The 13,226-nt window shown below is 40.2% G+C and overlaps 1 pseudogene; it reads right to left on the bottom strand.

Annotated features, from left to right (window-relative positions):
• Positions 1-11,310: 11,310 nt before the first annotated feature.
• On the bottom strand, positions 11,311-11,407 carry LOC123612326 (U6 spliceosomal RNA; annotated as a pseudogene).
• Positions 11,408-13,226: the final 1,819 nt, after the last annotated feature.

Here is a 13,226-nt window from a genome sequence, read left to right as displayed (position 1 = left end):
GGCAGCCATTCTACTTACAGAGCCAAAGATTCTACTCAGGGATAGGGAAATAACTTCCCATGGGGGGTCTGCTTCTCTGTTGATGGTGGACTCAGACTAGGGAGTTCTTTGATAAAGAATCAGAATGCTATTTCCAACTCTTGGGCAAGTAATGAACTATTTGCATAATTTCAGAATTTTAGTAGGCAGGCCTACCCTCAACCGTTGCCCTTGCGCTGGGGGACAGTCCCCACTGAAGGCATAAGTTCTTTTCCTGACATATGTATGGTTGATAACAGCTTCTTGTCATATGAATATAATGTACTTCTGCTTTATGAAGACAGCTCCAGATGGTTTGGGCTTGGCCAGCCAAACCAGAACAGGCAAATCCCCTACAAGTAAGCCCTCACGTCCCCCATCTTTACTCATAGCAGGCCTTGGAGTACTCTTTCCTATCGAATCAGGATGAGACCACAGAACTTTCAATTTGGGAGCCCTGGCAGTCTGGACCAGTTGCCTGAAGTTGGTGTACAAAATAATAAAATAATAGCTAATAGTCTTGTTATGATATTATTATTCCTATTTTACAGACAAGGAGACCAAAGACAAGGGAGGGTAAGTTTTCTTTCCCAAGGTCAAATTGACAGAACCTGGGCTGGAATTCTGGTCTGTCTGACTACCTCTTAGCCATTACATTTTGCCAGGTCATTCATTCACTCAACAGGTATTTAGTCAGCACCAATCATGTGTTAGCACTGTTTTAGGCAGTGATGATACAGAAGTCAGAAGATCACCAGGTGGATTATGACACCATGTGGGCCTCCTAAAGGAAGAAGTCTTCTGGGAATCAGTGACAAACAGTGGATGATACGTCCATTTGCTAGCAGGATGAGGGAATCTCAGAAATTCGAGAGCTCCAAACCTGAGCATGAGCAGTGTACAAAACCCTCAAGCAACAAGGCAAAGGGACAGTTGTAGAGTTTGCGCTCAACCCTGGTCCTAACAGGGCTCTGTGTGCTGGTATAGCCTGTGGCCCGTGTTCGAATGCTTGGAGTGGAGAATATGCCCCACTCATCTCTATAACTCTGTGAAGGTCAACCACCCAAGGCCCCCTAACCGTAGGCCAACCTTGAGTTCCTATGTCTGTTTGCCTTTTTTGCTCTTAGTAGCTGAATGTGTGATGCTCCTGGTTCCTTGCAAGGAATCCTGGGAGCAGGTCCCAGATGGGGCTGAGCTCACCCCTCCTATAGATACATTTCTCCCTGTAAAGGGCAAAGGAGATAGATCAAAGGACACCTGGGCCCATGTGCTTGCTATGAGACCCGGGTGAGCTGGAAAGGAAGGGGGAGGAGGGGACTGGGGCAGGCTAGAGCTGTGCCATGATTTATTGGCTTGTTTTGCTCCTGCACTTCTGTTTACCCAGCTGGGCCTGCTGCTGCCCAGGGTACCGGCATGTGCGCAGCCACTCTGGCCAGTCTTTGTGGCAGTGTCAGAGAGAGCTGCGGACTGGGCCAGCTCCTGGTGGAGTTTGTGTTTTATGGTCGCAACTTCCCTGCCTCACTGGGCCTTTGCTCACCTCCATGGGGCGCCCCCTCCCAACACACAGAGCCCAAATCCCAGCCTCAGCCACAAGATCCCTAGGGCCTTTTTCTCCTTAGTGGAACCTAGTGTCACTCAGGCATCTAAGACATACCTACTCTAACAGGTAAGCATCTGCAAGCAGCCTCGTCAAGCCTAATTCTTCTAGCGTTTAAAAATGCTGGGCACCTCTTTAATTAATCCATTCAAGGTAGGTAAGAGCCGAGCGCCTCAGGAGAAGAAATGAAACAAATAGCTTATGGAAGAGTTGCAGGTTCAAGAACTTGAATCAAGTCCTTGGTCTTCTAGGACGGTCTTCTTTCTGCTAATTGATGAACAAAGTTCAAACAAATCCTGGCATCTCAATAAAGCTCGCTGACTGGTTTAAACAGCAATAGAGAAGCCTTGGCAGCCCCAAAGTAGAATGATTTCAGAACTCTGTGTGTGTGTGTGTGTGTGTGTGTGTGTGTGCGCGCGCGTGCGCGCGCAAGTGCGCGAGAAACAGAGTAAGAGACAGAGAGGGAGAGAGAGAGAGGTGGTGGTGGTTAGGATTTGAAGATTCTAAGAGCCCTTCTAGGCACATGTGCTCAACGGTCTGTCAGTGCAGTCAGCTCTACTTTTCTTAAAAACCAATCTGATCCCAAACCAAACAGAACAAAGTAGCAGCTGGAGGCATGGGGCCCCTGGACCTTGAATAAGCACCAGAAAGGGGTGGTTCTGAGTCGGGGGTTCAAATCCAAGCTCTGTTATTTATTAACTTTTTGACCTTAGGCAAGTCACTAGCTTAGCTTAGCCTTTCTGAGTGTCACTATCACTCTCTATAAAATGGGTGGCGAATTGCGTTGTGGCAACTATTGACCACAATAAAGTATACCAAGCCCTTAGCAACCCATCCACATGATCAAAATGTGGGAGCCGTGATGACCGAAGATGAGGGTTCCAGAGAGCGGAGGCTGGGCCACCTGAAAGCAGCACTCCTGTTGTCCATTCTTAATGTCCCCATAGTACAAAGGAAAGTTTGGAAGGTGGAAACAACCCGAGTGTCCATCAGTGGATGAATGGATAAACATGCTACTGAACCGTACACTTAAAATGTGTTAGAATGGTAAATTTTATGTATATGTTACCATAGTTTAAGAAGAATTAAAGTTTGAGAATTGATGGGATTAGGGCTATTTGCGTGAGGAATGAGAGAAGGGAAAAAAGCCCTGGTAAACAGACGAGTGCCCCAGGGAAAGCCTTGCTGTGGTTCTACCCTATTCTACCCTACGGTGAGAGGGCAGCCAATTTCCATGGAGGGCCAGAGACAGAGAAAGACAGAGCAAACAGAAGCAGGTAAGGACGATGGCCTGGGGCTATCAGTGCAAAACAAAAGATACAGGAAAATGGAGGTTTGGTGACCTTAGAGGGAAGGAGGAGGTGCCTGAGGCTGGCCTGAGGTCAAAGAGGCAGAGATTCGTGAATACAATCAGCTCAACTCCCCACCACTTCCAAGGCAGAGCAGCTGGGACCGGCCTCTCCTCTTCCTCCAATCCCGTCTCCCTCAGTTGGGCTGTCTGGTTTCCCTGGATTGGAGGATGTGGAGGCGGGGCTTCCAATCCGCACATCCCTAGCGGACCTACCTCTTCACGGGACCATCCTGGCCCCTGCACACGTGGCCCCTGTCCATGTGGACACACCTGAGTCCAGGACCAGCCCAAGCTGCAGGGATCCCAGCCCAGGCACAGAGGTAATTAGGCACGTCTTCTCTGCTCCTGAAGTAATGTTTATTTGTCTTTCAAATTCTGCCAACCAAAATGGCTTGGGCTGTGATTTACCATCACACCATTATGTCATACTTCCTTACTGCTTTTATGACCAAGAAAGACTCCAGGCACAGTAGCCATATTATGTTCCAGCAAGCTCCTGCCCAAATTAAGTCACTATTTCTGGTCCCTGTAGCTGGTCAAAAATGACATCCAAGGATAATTGCTGTTTTAGGGGTTCATTTTAAGGCAAATGCAAAAATAATGAATGTACCTATTTTCTGACTGAAATTTGCATCCGTCTTTTTACCCTCTCCCGGCAAACGTGTTTTATGTTTATTTAAACAGCCCTTAATAAAAATGTACAGCTGCAAAGCATCTTAGTACTCAATGCTTTCTGGTTAAGAAAATTGCCCATAATCACAGTTGACTTTCCTATTCGTAACAGAATATTATTTTTCATTGATGTATGGCTGCGGCCCAATGTGTGAACATTATAAACGCAGTGGGAGGCTTATCTGAGGTTGGAAGCACTTCATTCATTCATTCCTTCAGGCAATCAAAAAACGTGTTTTGTGAATTTACCATGTAGGGTTCGGGATCTTTTGGAACAGAGGGAAAAGTGTGGGTAGAGGCACGAGAGAGCGTGGCAGGTCACCAATATGACAAGGATAGCCATTGTCAACCAGAGTTGATGTGTCGTGATTGGCCGTAAAGTGTGACATAAATGATTTGTTACTGATATAGTAAATGTACCAAGATTGCGGAATGATTTGCTTTAGTTACAAGTTGGAATGGATTCAAGGTTATCCTTATAATAAGAGCGTCACTCTTACTTGCTTGCATTTCAGTATGTTTCAGTGAGCGTCAGAGAGAATGATCCAATTAATAGCCAGTATGCCAAGAATCGTATTCCCTGAATTCCCCCCCCGGGAGTGTGTCACACATGCGAACACCATCTGTCAGTTGTATCACAGTTTAGAATGGTTGGAGTGACCCACAAGGTGTGTGTTACGTGGAGGAGCAGAGAGAGATGAGCCTGGGGAGACAGGATGGGGAAGTGCTGCTTTTCAGAGCTTGAATAAACATATTTTCAATTTGATTGCCCTCAAATTTTGCAGAATTAATTGCCATCAGTATCATAGAGCTACTGCTCCTTTATCAAGTTACAGCCTTTCCCCAGATACAGAGATGGGATCTTAATTCAAGTAGGGAAATGACTATCAGCCTATACTTGTGACGTTAGCCTGCTTGGAGAACCTGTAATTATACTTCTCACAGTCAACTACTCCTAACACTGGCTACATTACATTTTGAGCTCCTTAGAAATGAGAATGTGGCCCAGGAGGCAGTTTCCAGGCAAGGTTTCATGGAGTGATCGTATTGTGGACCTCATATAGCTGTCTTGGAAAACAGATGGAAATTCTCAATAAAGAGTAAAACTAGAAAAGGAACTTACTAATAATGAACTTGATAAGCTATCTCTACTGGGTGTGTGGGGGGCTGCTAGGGGCACGGAGGAAGGATGCCTGTGTTGCCTCACCTTTCCAATATAAACTGAATTTTTGGAATTAACCAGAAGATAGATGCAATAATACCTCACATGCAAATAGAGTAAGTGATTGGCTTAGTGTTCTGATTTGAAGGGTACTCAAAATGTTTCCCTGCCCCTGAAAATACTCTTCCGCTGGTGCTGGATTTTCTAATATTGGAATTTGTGGTAGAATTACTTTATTTGTTTAGAAAAAACTATGCTTTGTTCCTTTGACTCTTTTTCTTTTTCTTTTTTTCAAATGTGTGCTTTGAGAAAGGAGGATACTTCTTTTAAAAATAAGAAGCACATTCAGGAATGAACTGGAAGCTAGAACTGTGGTTAAGAAGACCAATTGTGTAGAGATGCAACCTCAGTAATTAATCAGTGAGCATCTAGCAGCCAAATATCTGATGGGAGGGAGGAGGCCCTCTCCTCTGAGAGGGGGGAAAATGGCTCCCTTCTGATGGAAAAAGCACCATCCCAGGCCTTCTTGCTGCTGACATGCAGATGTACATCTGGCTGTAATCTCTCACTCCCTGCTAGCCTTTGCCAAACTCTGTGGAACAGAAATCTAGTTTCTCCCCCATGTAAGGAGACAGAGAGAAATTGAATAGTTACAGAGTTAAAATTCTGAGCACTGGCGAGGAGAAGGAACATGCCCAAAGCAATAAAAAGACTCTCACTTAAAAACTGTGGCTGAGGAAAGATTTGAGCAGTTTAAACAAATTGTTGAGTTGATTGGAGTGAAGGGAGTAAGAGTCTCAAAGCCCCGGACAAGCCTTGATACCCGGCAGACAAGCCAAGAAATATTTAAATTGTGTGAAATCTACTCAAGTTGATGAGCAAGAGAAAACAAATACTTGATACAATTTGAGGGGATTTATTTGCACCTCAGTGTCCGTGTTTCAAGACGTCTTGCTCGAAACTTCATTTTCTGTGACGTTGTTTTAAATGCAGGCTTGTTTATAAAGAAGGAAAGCTCATTGAGAGCGGAAATGCGCTCCGTTCCCTCTCTCTGAGCTGTCCAGCTCCAGGGAAACCTATCATTCTGTCAAAGTGGTGGCAACTCACCCAAATTGCAGGACTAGCGCATAGGAGGGAAATCACACCCTTTGAAGTTTTGTCTTCCAAACTTCATAAACCACAATTCAGAAGTGACAAGCAAACACCACAGGGCCTCCAGCTTTGGATTAAACACTGCAGCCTTCTTTCAAAGGGAAAATGTCCCTGGGAAGGTTAACAGACAAAGTCACTAGGACCTTAACATGGTGGTTCCCAAAACCGAGAATTTATCAGAACCGTCTGACACCACACCTTTCATTTATATTGAGAACTTTAAAAATACGAGAAAGTACAGAGAAGAATATGTATTCTTGCCACGCAGAGTGGAAATACACTACTATATTTACTTTGTCTTCCATTTTAAAAAAGAAATAGAATAGTTTCATAGAATAGAATAAAAATACTTTACTTAAAAAAAAACTATAGGAAAAGTTGAAGTTCCCCTTATCTCCCACTTCCAGTCCATCCATTTTCCTTCACTTGGTGTGTTTTCTTCCCGATCATGAATAATGCTCATATTGTTTTGTATGTACTTTTAAATTTCAGCATTATGTCCTTGAGATCAACTCACATGGGTGCATAATGATCTAGTTCGTTTCCACTGATGAACAGTAACCTATAGTACAACCATGACACGTGTCATGTATTCACTCCCCAACTGATGGATATTTAGGTTGTTTCCACCGTTTTTAAACAATTAAAAACAAACAACTTGCAGTGAACACTCATGTCCATGTGTCTATGTACACTGAGTGGGAACTTCTCCAGGATATGTACCTTTTAGATAGTAGGGTGGGATTGCAGAGTTAAAGACTATGTGGGCTTTTAGTTTTTCTATGTCTTGGCAGATGGCTTTCTGAAGTGTCTGTACCAAATAACAGTCCCACCAGTGGTCTATGTAGTCCAGTGACACCATACCATTGACAACTTTTGAGTTTTAGTTTTTGCCAATCTGACAAGTAAAAATAGTATCTCCTTTTTTTTTTTTTTTTGTATTTCCCTGAATACTAGTGAGGTTGAGTATTTTTTAAATATATTTATAGATCATTCTACTTCCTTCAGTCTTTTGCCTGTTGGTATTTTTTGCCTGTTTTTCTTTTGGGTTAGTTTCCTTTTTAAAATTGAGTTATTATATGTCTTTTGAATGCTGTTTCTTTTTCAATTTTTGCACGGCAAATGTCTTCTCCCACCATACAACTTGTTTTAACTTTATAGTGTTACTTTTTTCTCTGGACATTTTAATATTTAATGCAGTCACTTTTATCAATCTTTTCTATTAAGATTTGCAAGGTTTGTGTGTGTGTGTATGTGTGTGATTAATGAATTCTTCTCTACTTTGAGACCATACAGGTATTTTATATTTGCGTCAAAATGTTAGAAAATTTTGCTTTAACATTTGGATCTTTAATTCATTTTGAATTGATTCTCAAGTAGAATTTGATGATGTTATCTAATTTGTATCTTTTCTGTCATGGACAGTTTTAACACCATTTATTGAATAGTCTGTATCATATCCTCTGATTTACACCTAGTTTTCTGTCATATACTTAGTTCTCATAAGTTTATATGAGTTGCTTATAGGCTCTTTTATAGTCCACTGATCTATTTGCTTATCCATCTGCCAATACCACATCACACTGTTTTAATTTCTCCGACATTATATTAAGTTTTGAGAATCTACCCGCCCCTCCTCATTGCTCTTCTCCAAAATTGTTTTGTCTATTCTTGGTGCCTTACTCTTCTGTATAAATTTTAGGATCAGCTTGTCAGGATCCATTAAAAATCTTGTTGCGATTTTGATTGAATTTGAATTAAATGCATAGATCAATTGGAAGATTAATTGCTGTCTTGATGCTGAGTCTTCTCACATGTGATCGTGGTGTATCCTTTCTGATGTTACCCTTTTCTAAGCTTTTAATTTTGATATAATTATAGATACACAAAAATACAGAAATGCAGTACAGAGACATGTCGTGTAGTATTCGCCGATTTTCTCACAGTGGTCACATCTTGGTTTTTTAAACAGCTTTACTGAGGTACAACTGATATAAAAAAAAAAAACCGTATGTAGTTAATGTATGCAATTTGACGAGTTTGAAGGTATGCATATACCCGTGAAACCATCACCACAATAAGTTATACGGCACGTCTCAAAGTTTCCTCCTGCCCCCCTTTTTTGGTTGTTGTCATTCTTTTGTGGTTAAAAACTTAACATAAGATCTAACCTCTCAACAAATTTTTAAGTGTACAGCGCTGAATTGTTGACTATAGGCACAATGTTGTATAGCAGATCTTTAGAAGTTATTCATCTCACATAACTGGAACTTTATGTCAGCAATTACATTTTACATAACTAAAGTACAGTATCAAAGCCAGGAATTTGACGTTGGTTCCATATTCGTGTATAGCTGTAAGCCATTTTATCATGTATAGATTTGTATAACCACAACTGTAACACAGAACTGCTCCATCACCACAAAGATACCCTCGTGCTACCCCTTTATAGTTATACCCACCCTGTCTCTAACTCCCAGAAACCGCTAATCTGTTCATCTCTACAATTTTGCCATTTCAAGAATGTTATATGGGGGAAGAGTATAGCTCAAGTGGTAGAGTGCAAGCTTAGCATACACAAGGTCCTGGGTTCAAATCCCCAGTACCTCCTCTAAAACTAAATAAGTAAACCTAATTACCTCCCCCCTTAAAAAAAATGTAATGTAGATGGCATCATACAGTATTGTGACCGTTTGAGATGGTCTTTCCTTAATTCAGTATAATTCCTTAGCTCTTCAGCCAAGTTGTTGTGTGTATCACTGGTCTTCTCCTTGTTTATTGACAAATAATAGACCGTGGTATGGACGTACTACAGTTTGTTGAACCATTCACCTATCAAGGGACATTTTTGTCATTGCTGGTTTTGATGTTTTCTGTTTGTTCTATCTTTTGTTTCTCTGTTTTCATTTTCTTGTCTTCTTGTGGGTTACTTGAACATTTCTTAGAACTTCATTTTGATTTATCCACAGATTTTTTTTAGTGTATCTCTTTGTATAGCTATATATATAAAACATATCACGGTCTCCTGGTGTCCTCATTTACCTATTAGAGCAAAGTATAAAATTTTTGCTTCTCTTTATGTCCCTTTACCACACCCCCTCCAGTTTTTAATATAATTATCTTAAAGATTTCCTCTACATGCATTGAGAAAACATTAAACAATTTTTGCTTCAACTATCAAAAAATAATTTAGAAAACTCAAGAGAAGGAAAGCCTATTGTATTTACCCATACTTTTTGCTGTTTCTCCTTCCTTCCTGATGTCCTATGATTCCTTCTTTTATTATTTCTTTCTGCTTGAAGAATTTCCTTTAGCCATTCTTTAACAGTTCATTTACTAATGACAAATTATTTTAATTTTCCTTCATCTGAGAATGTCTTGATTTCCCCTTCATTCCTGAAGGATACTTATGCTGGGTGTAGGATTCTGTGTTGGCAGTTCTTTTATTTCAGTACTTGAAGAACCTTGTGTGGCCTCCATGGATTCTGAAGAGAAATCTTCTAACAATGGAACTGTTTTTCCCTTAGAGTTAAGGTATCATTTCTCTCCAGCTGCTTTCAAGATTTTTTCTTTGTTTTTCATTTTAAGAAGTTTGACTTTGTATCTCTGCCTGGATTTCTTTGGGATTATCCTTTTGGGGATGAGTTTTTATTTGATCCTGAGTATGATTTGAAATCATTAGAGGGTTTTAAGTACGGAGGAAACAAGATCTCATTTATATCTTTAAAAGATAACTCTGGCTACTGTGTAAAGACAGGATGGTAGCGGGACAATAGGGAAAACTGAAAGACCAGGTAGGAGGCTACTGCAGTATCCTGCGTGAGAGGCTACAGTGGCTTGGATTATGGTGGTAGGAAGTGAATGTAGCAGTAAATATAGAGAGAAAAGGACAGATTTTAACTATATTTTGGAGAGAGATTTGAAAGATTCATTAAATGGGGCTGAGGCTAAAGAAAAGAGGAGAAATCAGGTTGACACCTTGTTTGAGGCTTGAGTAACTATTTGGATGGTGATGCCATTTTCTGAAATGTAGAAGACTACAGTAGGAGTGTATTTGGGGGTAAAATGGAGAGTTCTCTTTTGGTCACATTACATTTAACATTCTGTGATAGATACACAGTGGATATTCCAAGAAGATAGTTGGATATATGAGTCTAGAGCTCAAGAGGAGATGTCAAGATTGTAGATACAAATTTGGAAGTTATCAGCCTATAGATACTATTTAAAGTCACGGGACTGTATGAGATAATCTAGGGTATAGTGAAGCTAGAAAAAGAGGGCTAAAGATTTAGCCTTGGGATACCTGAACATTTAAAGGTCAAACAGTGAAGGGACAGACAGCAAAAGAGACTAAGAAGACACAGCAAATAAGTAGAAGTAACAGCAGGAAAGAGTTCTAACCCCAAATGGACAAGATAATTGGACAAGCACGTAAATATATACATGTATAAGTATATTCATCACAGTATTTTTTATAATAGCAGAAATTGGAAATAAAATGTCTATAGGGAGACGATTAAATAAGTCATGGTGCATATATACTATAGGATATGCCAGGCAGACATTAAAAGGGTGGCATAAATCAATATTTATTGACATGTAAAGAGAACTGCCACACATTATTACATGAAAGAGCAGGTTACAAAATAGCATATATAGTATGAGCCCATTAATGTATCATTGTATGTGTCTATGTGTATGTAAATGTGGTCATGAGGGTGAGAGTTTTGTTTTTCTACTTTACTCACGTATCCCTTGAATTTAAAACAATGTTTAGCACCTAGTAGGCACTAATAAATATTTTTTGAAGGAATGAATGAACAAGTGAATGGATGAATATTGAAAAACACTCACCAAAATGTTAAGAGTGGTTATTTCTGGGTCTTGTGATTGAGTATTCTATTTTCCTTTCTTTTCTTTTTTTTTTTTTTTTGAATTTTTAAACAATAAGCATAACTTCTTTTTATCAGGAAGAAAATTCTTTTAATTTTTGAAACCACCTCCACCCTCATCAGTTGCCTATGACCTCCAAGTACCCCTATTTGGCTGAATTCAGAGCAAAGCAGTTGCTTTGTCATTGTAAATCCATATTTGGGCAGGAAGATCAGAATGATAGCAAAGAGATATGTTGGCTCTTGGAGAGCTGGAGGCAGGAGAAGTGAACTAGGAGGTGAAGACCGACAGGAGCTGCAAGGAAGAAAGACTTGTGCCTTCAGGGAAAGAAAAGAGTGGAGCTGGGTTTTTCAAAACAGCAGCATAGCACAAGCTAAGAGCCCCTTGCAAAACCTGACCTGGGGGCAGAAAAGCCTGTGGAATCCAGAGAATAGAGTGAATTTTGCAATCTAAATTCTTTTTTTTTTAAATATGGAACGCTTCATAAATTTGCATGTCATCCTTGCATAGGGGCCATGCTAATCTTCTCTTGCAATCTAAATTCTTGACTCGCGATTGTGGATGGATATAGGAGTTCATAAAGGAGCCACGCTGTGGTTCCAAGAGTGTGCTGTTTGGTATAGAAATGTCCCATTCCTTTGGCTGGCAGCAGTAGAAAATGACAGAATCCCCTGTTTGAAGAAGTCCTTGGTTCTCTTTTTTTTTTCTGCAACTGTAAGAAAAGCAAGTCGGATAATGTTCTTTGAATAACTGATTAGACATTCTTTGGGATTTCATATGTCTGTTTGCCCAATCACTCTCTGTCTTCCCCTCTATCCTCCTACATTAGCCTTCCACTCCCCATCACCAGGCGATCCATAGATTTCTTCGGTGTGGAAGGTTAATATCCTGCTAGCATTTCTCCTGTACTGTATTATGCTAAATGAGTGCTCATTTCCTTCCTGGCCTTGAGTTACAAAATGCTCTCTTCTGTTGCCCGGGTCTTGGAAAGCGCAGGCTCCAGGAAAAGGGTGGTGGTAGAGATGGAGTTGCCAGATAAAATACAGGATGCCCTGTTAAAGCTGAATTTCAGAAAGCCAATGAATTTTTTTTAGTGTAAGTATATCCCAAATATTACATGGGATATACTTATGCCCCCCAAATAGTCATTGTTTATCTGACATTCAAATTTAACTGCATGTCTTTTTTTTTCTGTCTAAATCTGGCAACCTTAGGTAGGGGAAAAAAACCCATCTTGTGATACAAACTTTTTCTCAGTGCTTTTCATCCAAAACTTACCAGATGTTTCTTAGATGGACTTTCAATTTACAAAAGAGGAAAATAACTAACTGATTAAGTCAATATTAGACTGTAAATCAGTGCTAGGGATGAAAACTTAAGTTTTCAAGTTCTCCAACACATGATCTAATTCAGTGGCCTCTTTATCAATCATTTAATGGCCAGAAAGGGAGCAGGATTAGAATGATCACAGAGGCACATATTCCCATAAAAAGTAAAATTTAAAAAGAATCTAAAGGCAATGACTCTAAAGGCTTTAATTTTCTTTAGACCATGAACATGACTATGTTTAGTCTCTAAGATAGTGTTTCTCAAAGTGTGGTCTCTGCACTACCTGCATCAGAATCATCTGGAAAGCGGTCTGTAAATACAGGCAGTGAAGATAATTGATCCTTCCGAGGACTGAGCCCATGGTCTTTGTCTCACTGGCACCACACTTACTTCCTCCTTCATCTCCAGAGCCTTTAGTTCCACTAATAGCCTTTATCCAGAGGATCGCAATGACAGAGGGTTTGTTGGTTATTTTTAGGTTTTTGTTTTTTCCATTACACATTAAAAAAACAAAATTGTTAAAAGATAAAACTATTATAAGGCCAAATCGAAGAAAGATTTAACACGTCCCCTCAACACACCCAAATACAGGAATCCAGAATAACTGCTAAATGTCAGAGAATAGATGATTGATGTGGCCTATGTTAAATCACCAAACTTAATTTGATCTTGGAAGCTGAAGAAGTCTCTGTCACCTTCATGTTGCCTTGGTGCCTAGCCAATGCATAAAATTTACTCTCTACTTTTCCTGGCCCTGACTCCAAGAGAACTAATCATATCTTAATAATTCGGTATAGAACCACAGTAAAATTGTTCCAGATCAGTGCTGTAACTCATCAGACTGGAGAGCAGAAATTTTCAAAAATTGAAAAGAATGAAGTCAAGAGTGTACAACTTGACTTTCAGAGCATCCCTAGGACATGTGTATAACCAGAATAACTTTTTTGATTGAGGAATTACAATTACTCCATATTAGAGCAAAGCAAATGTGTTCAGTCAATCTATCATTTCCCATTTATAGCAAACAGTTTCACATTTGGTCAATTCCTTAA

This window comes from Camelus bactrianus, chromosome X (genome assembly GCF_048773025.1).
Source record: "Camelus bactrianus isolate YW-2024 breed Bactrian camel chromosome X, ASM4877302v1, whole genome shotgun sequence".
Lineage (NCBI taxonomy): Eukaryota > Metazoa > Chordata > Mammalia > Artiodactyla > Camelidae > Camelus > Camelus bactrianus.
Note: the sequence above shows the minus strand (reverse complement) of the source record. Positions and strands in the feature narration are given on the sequence as shown.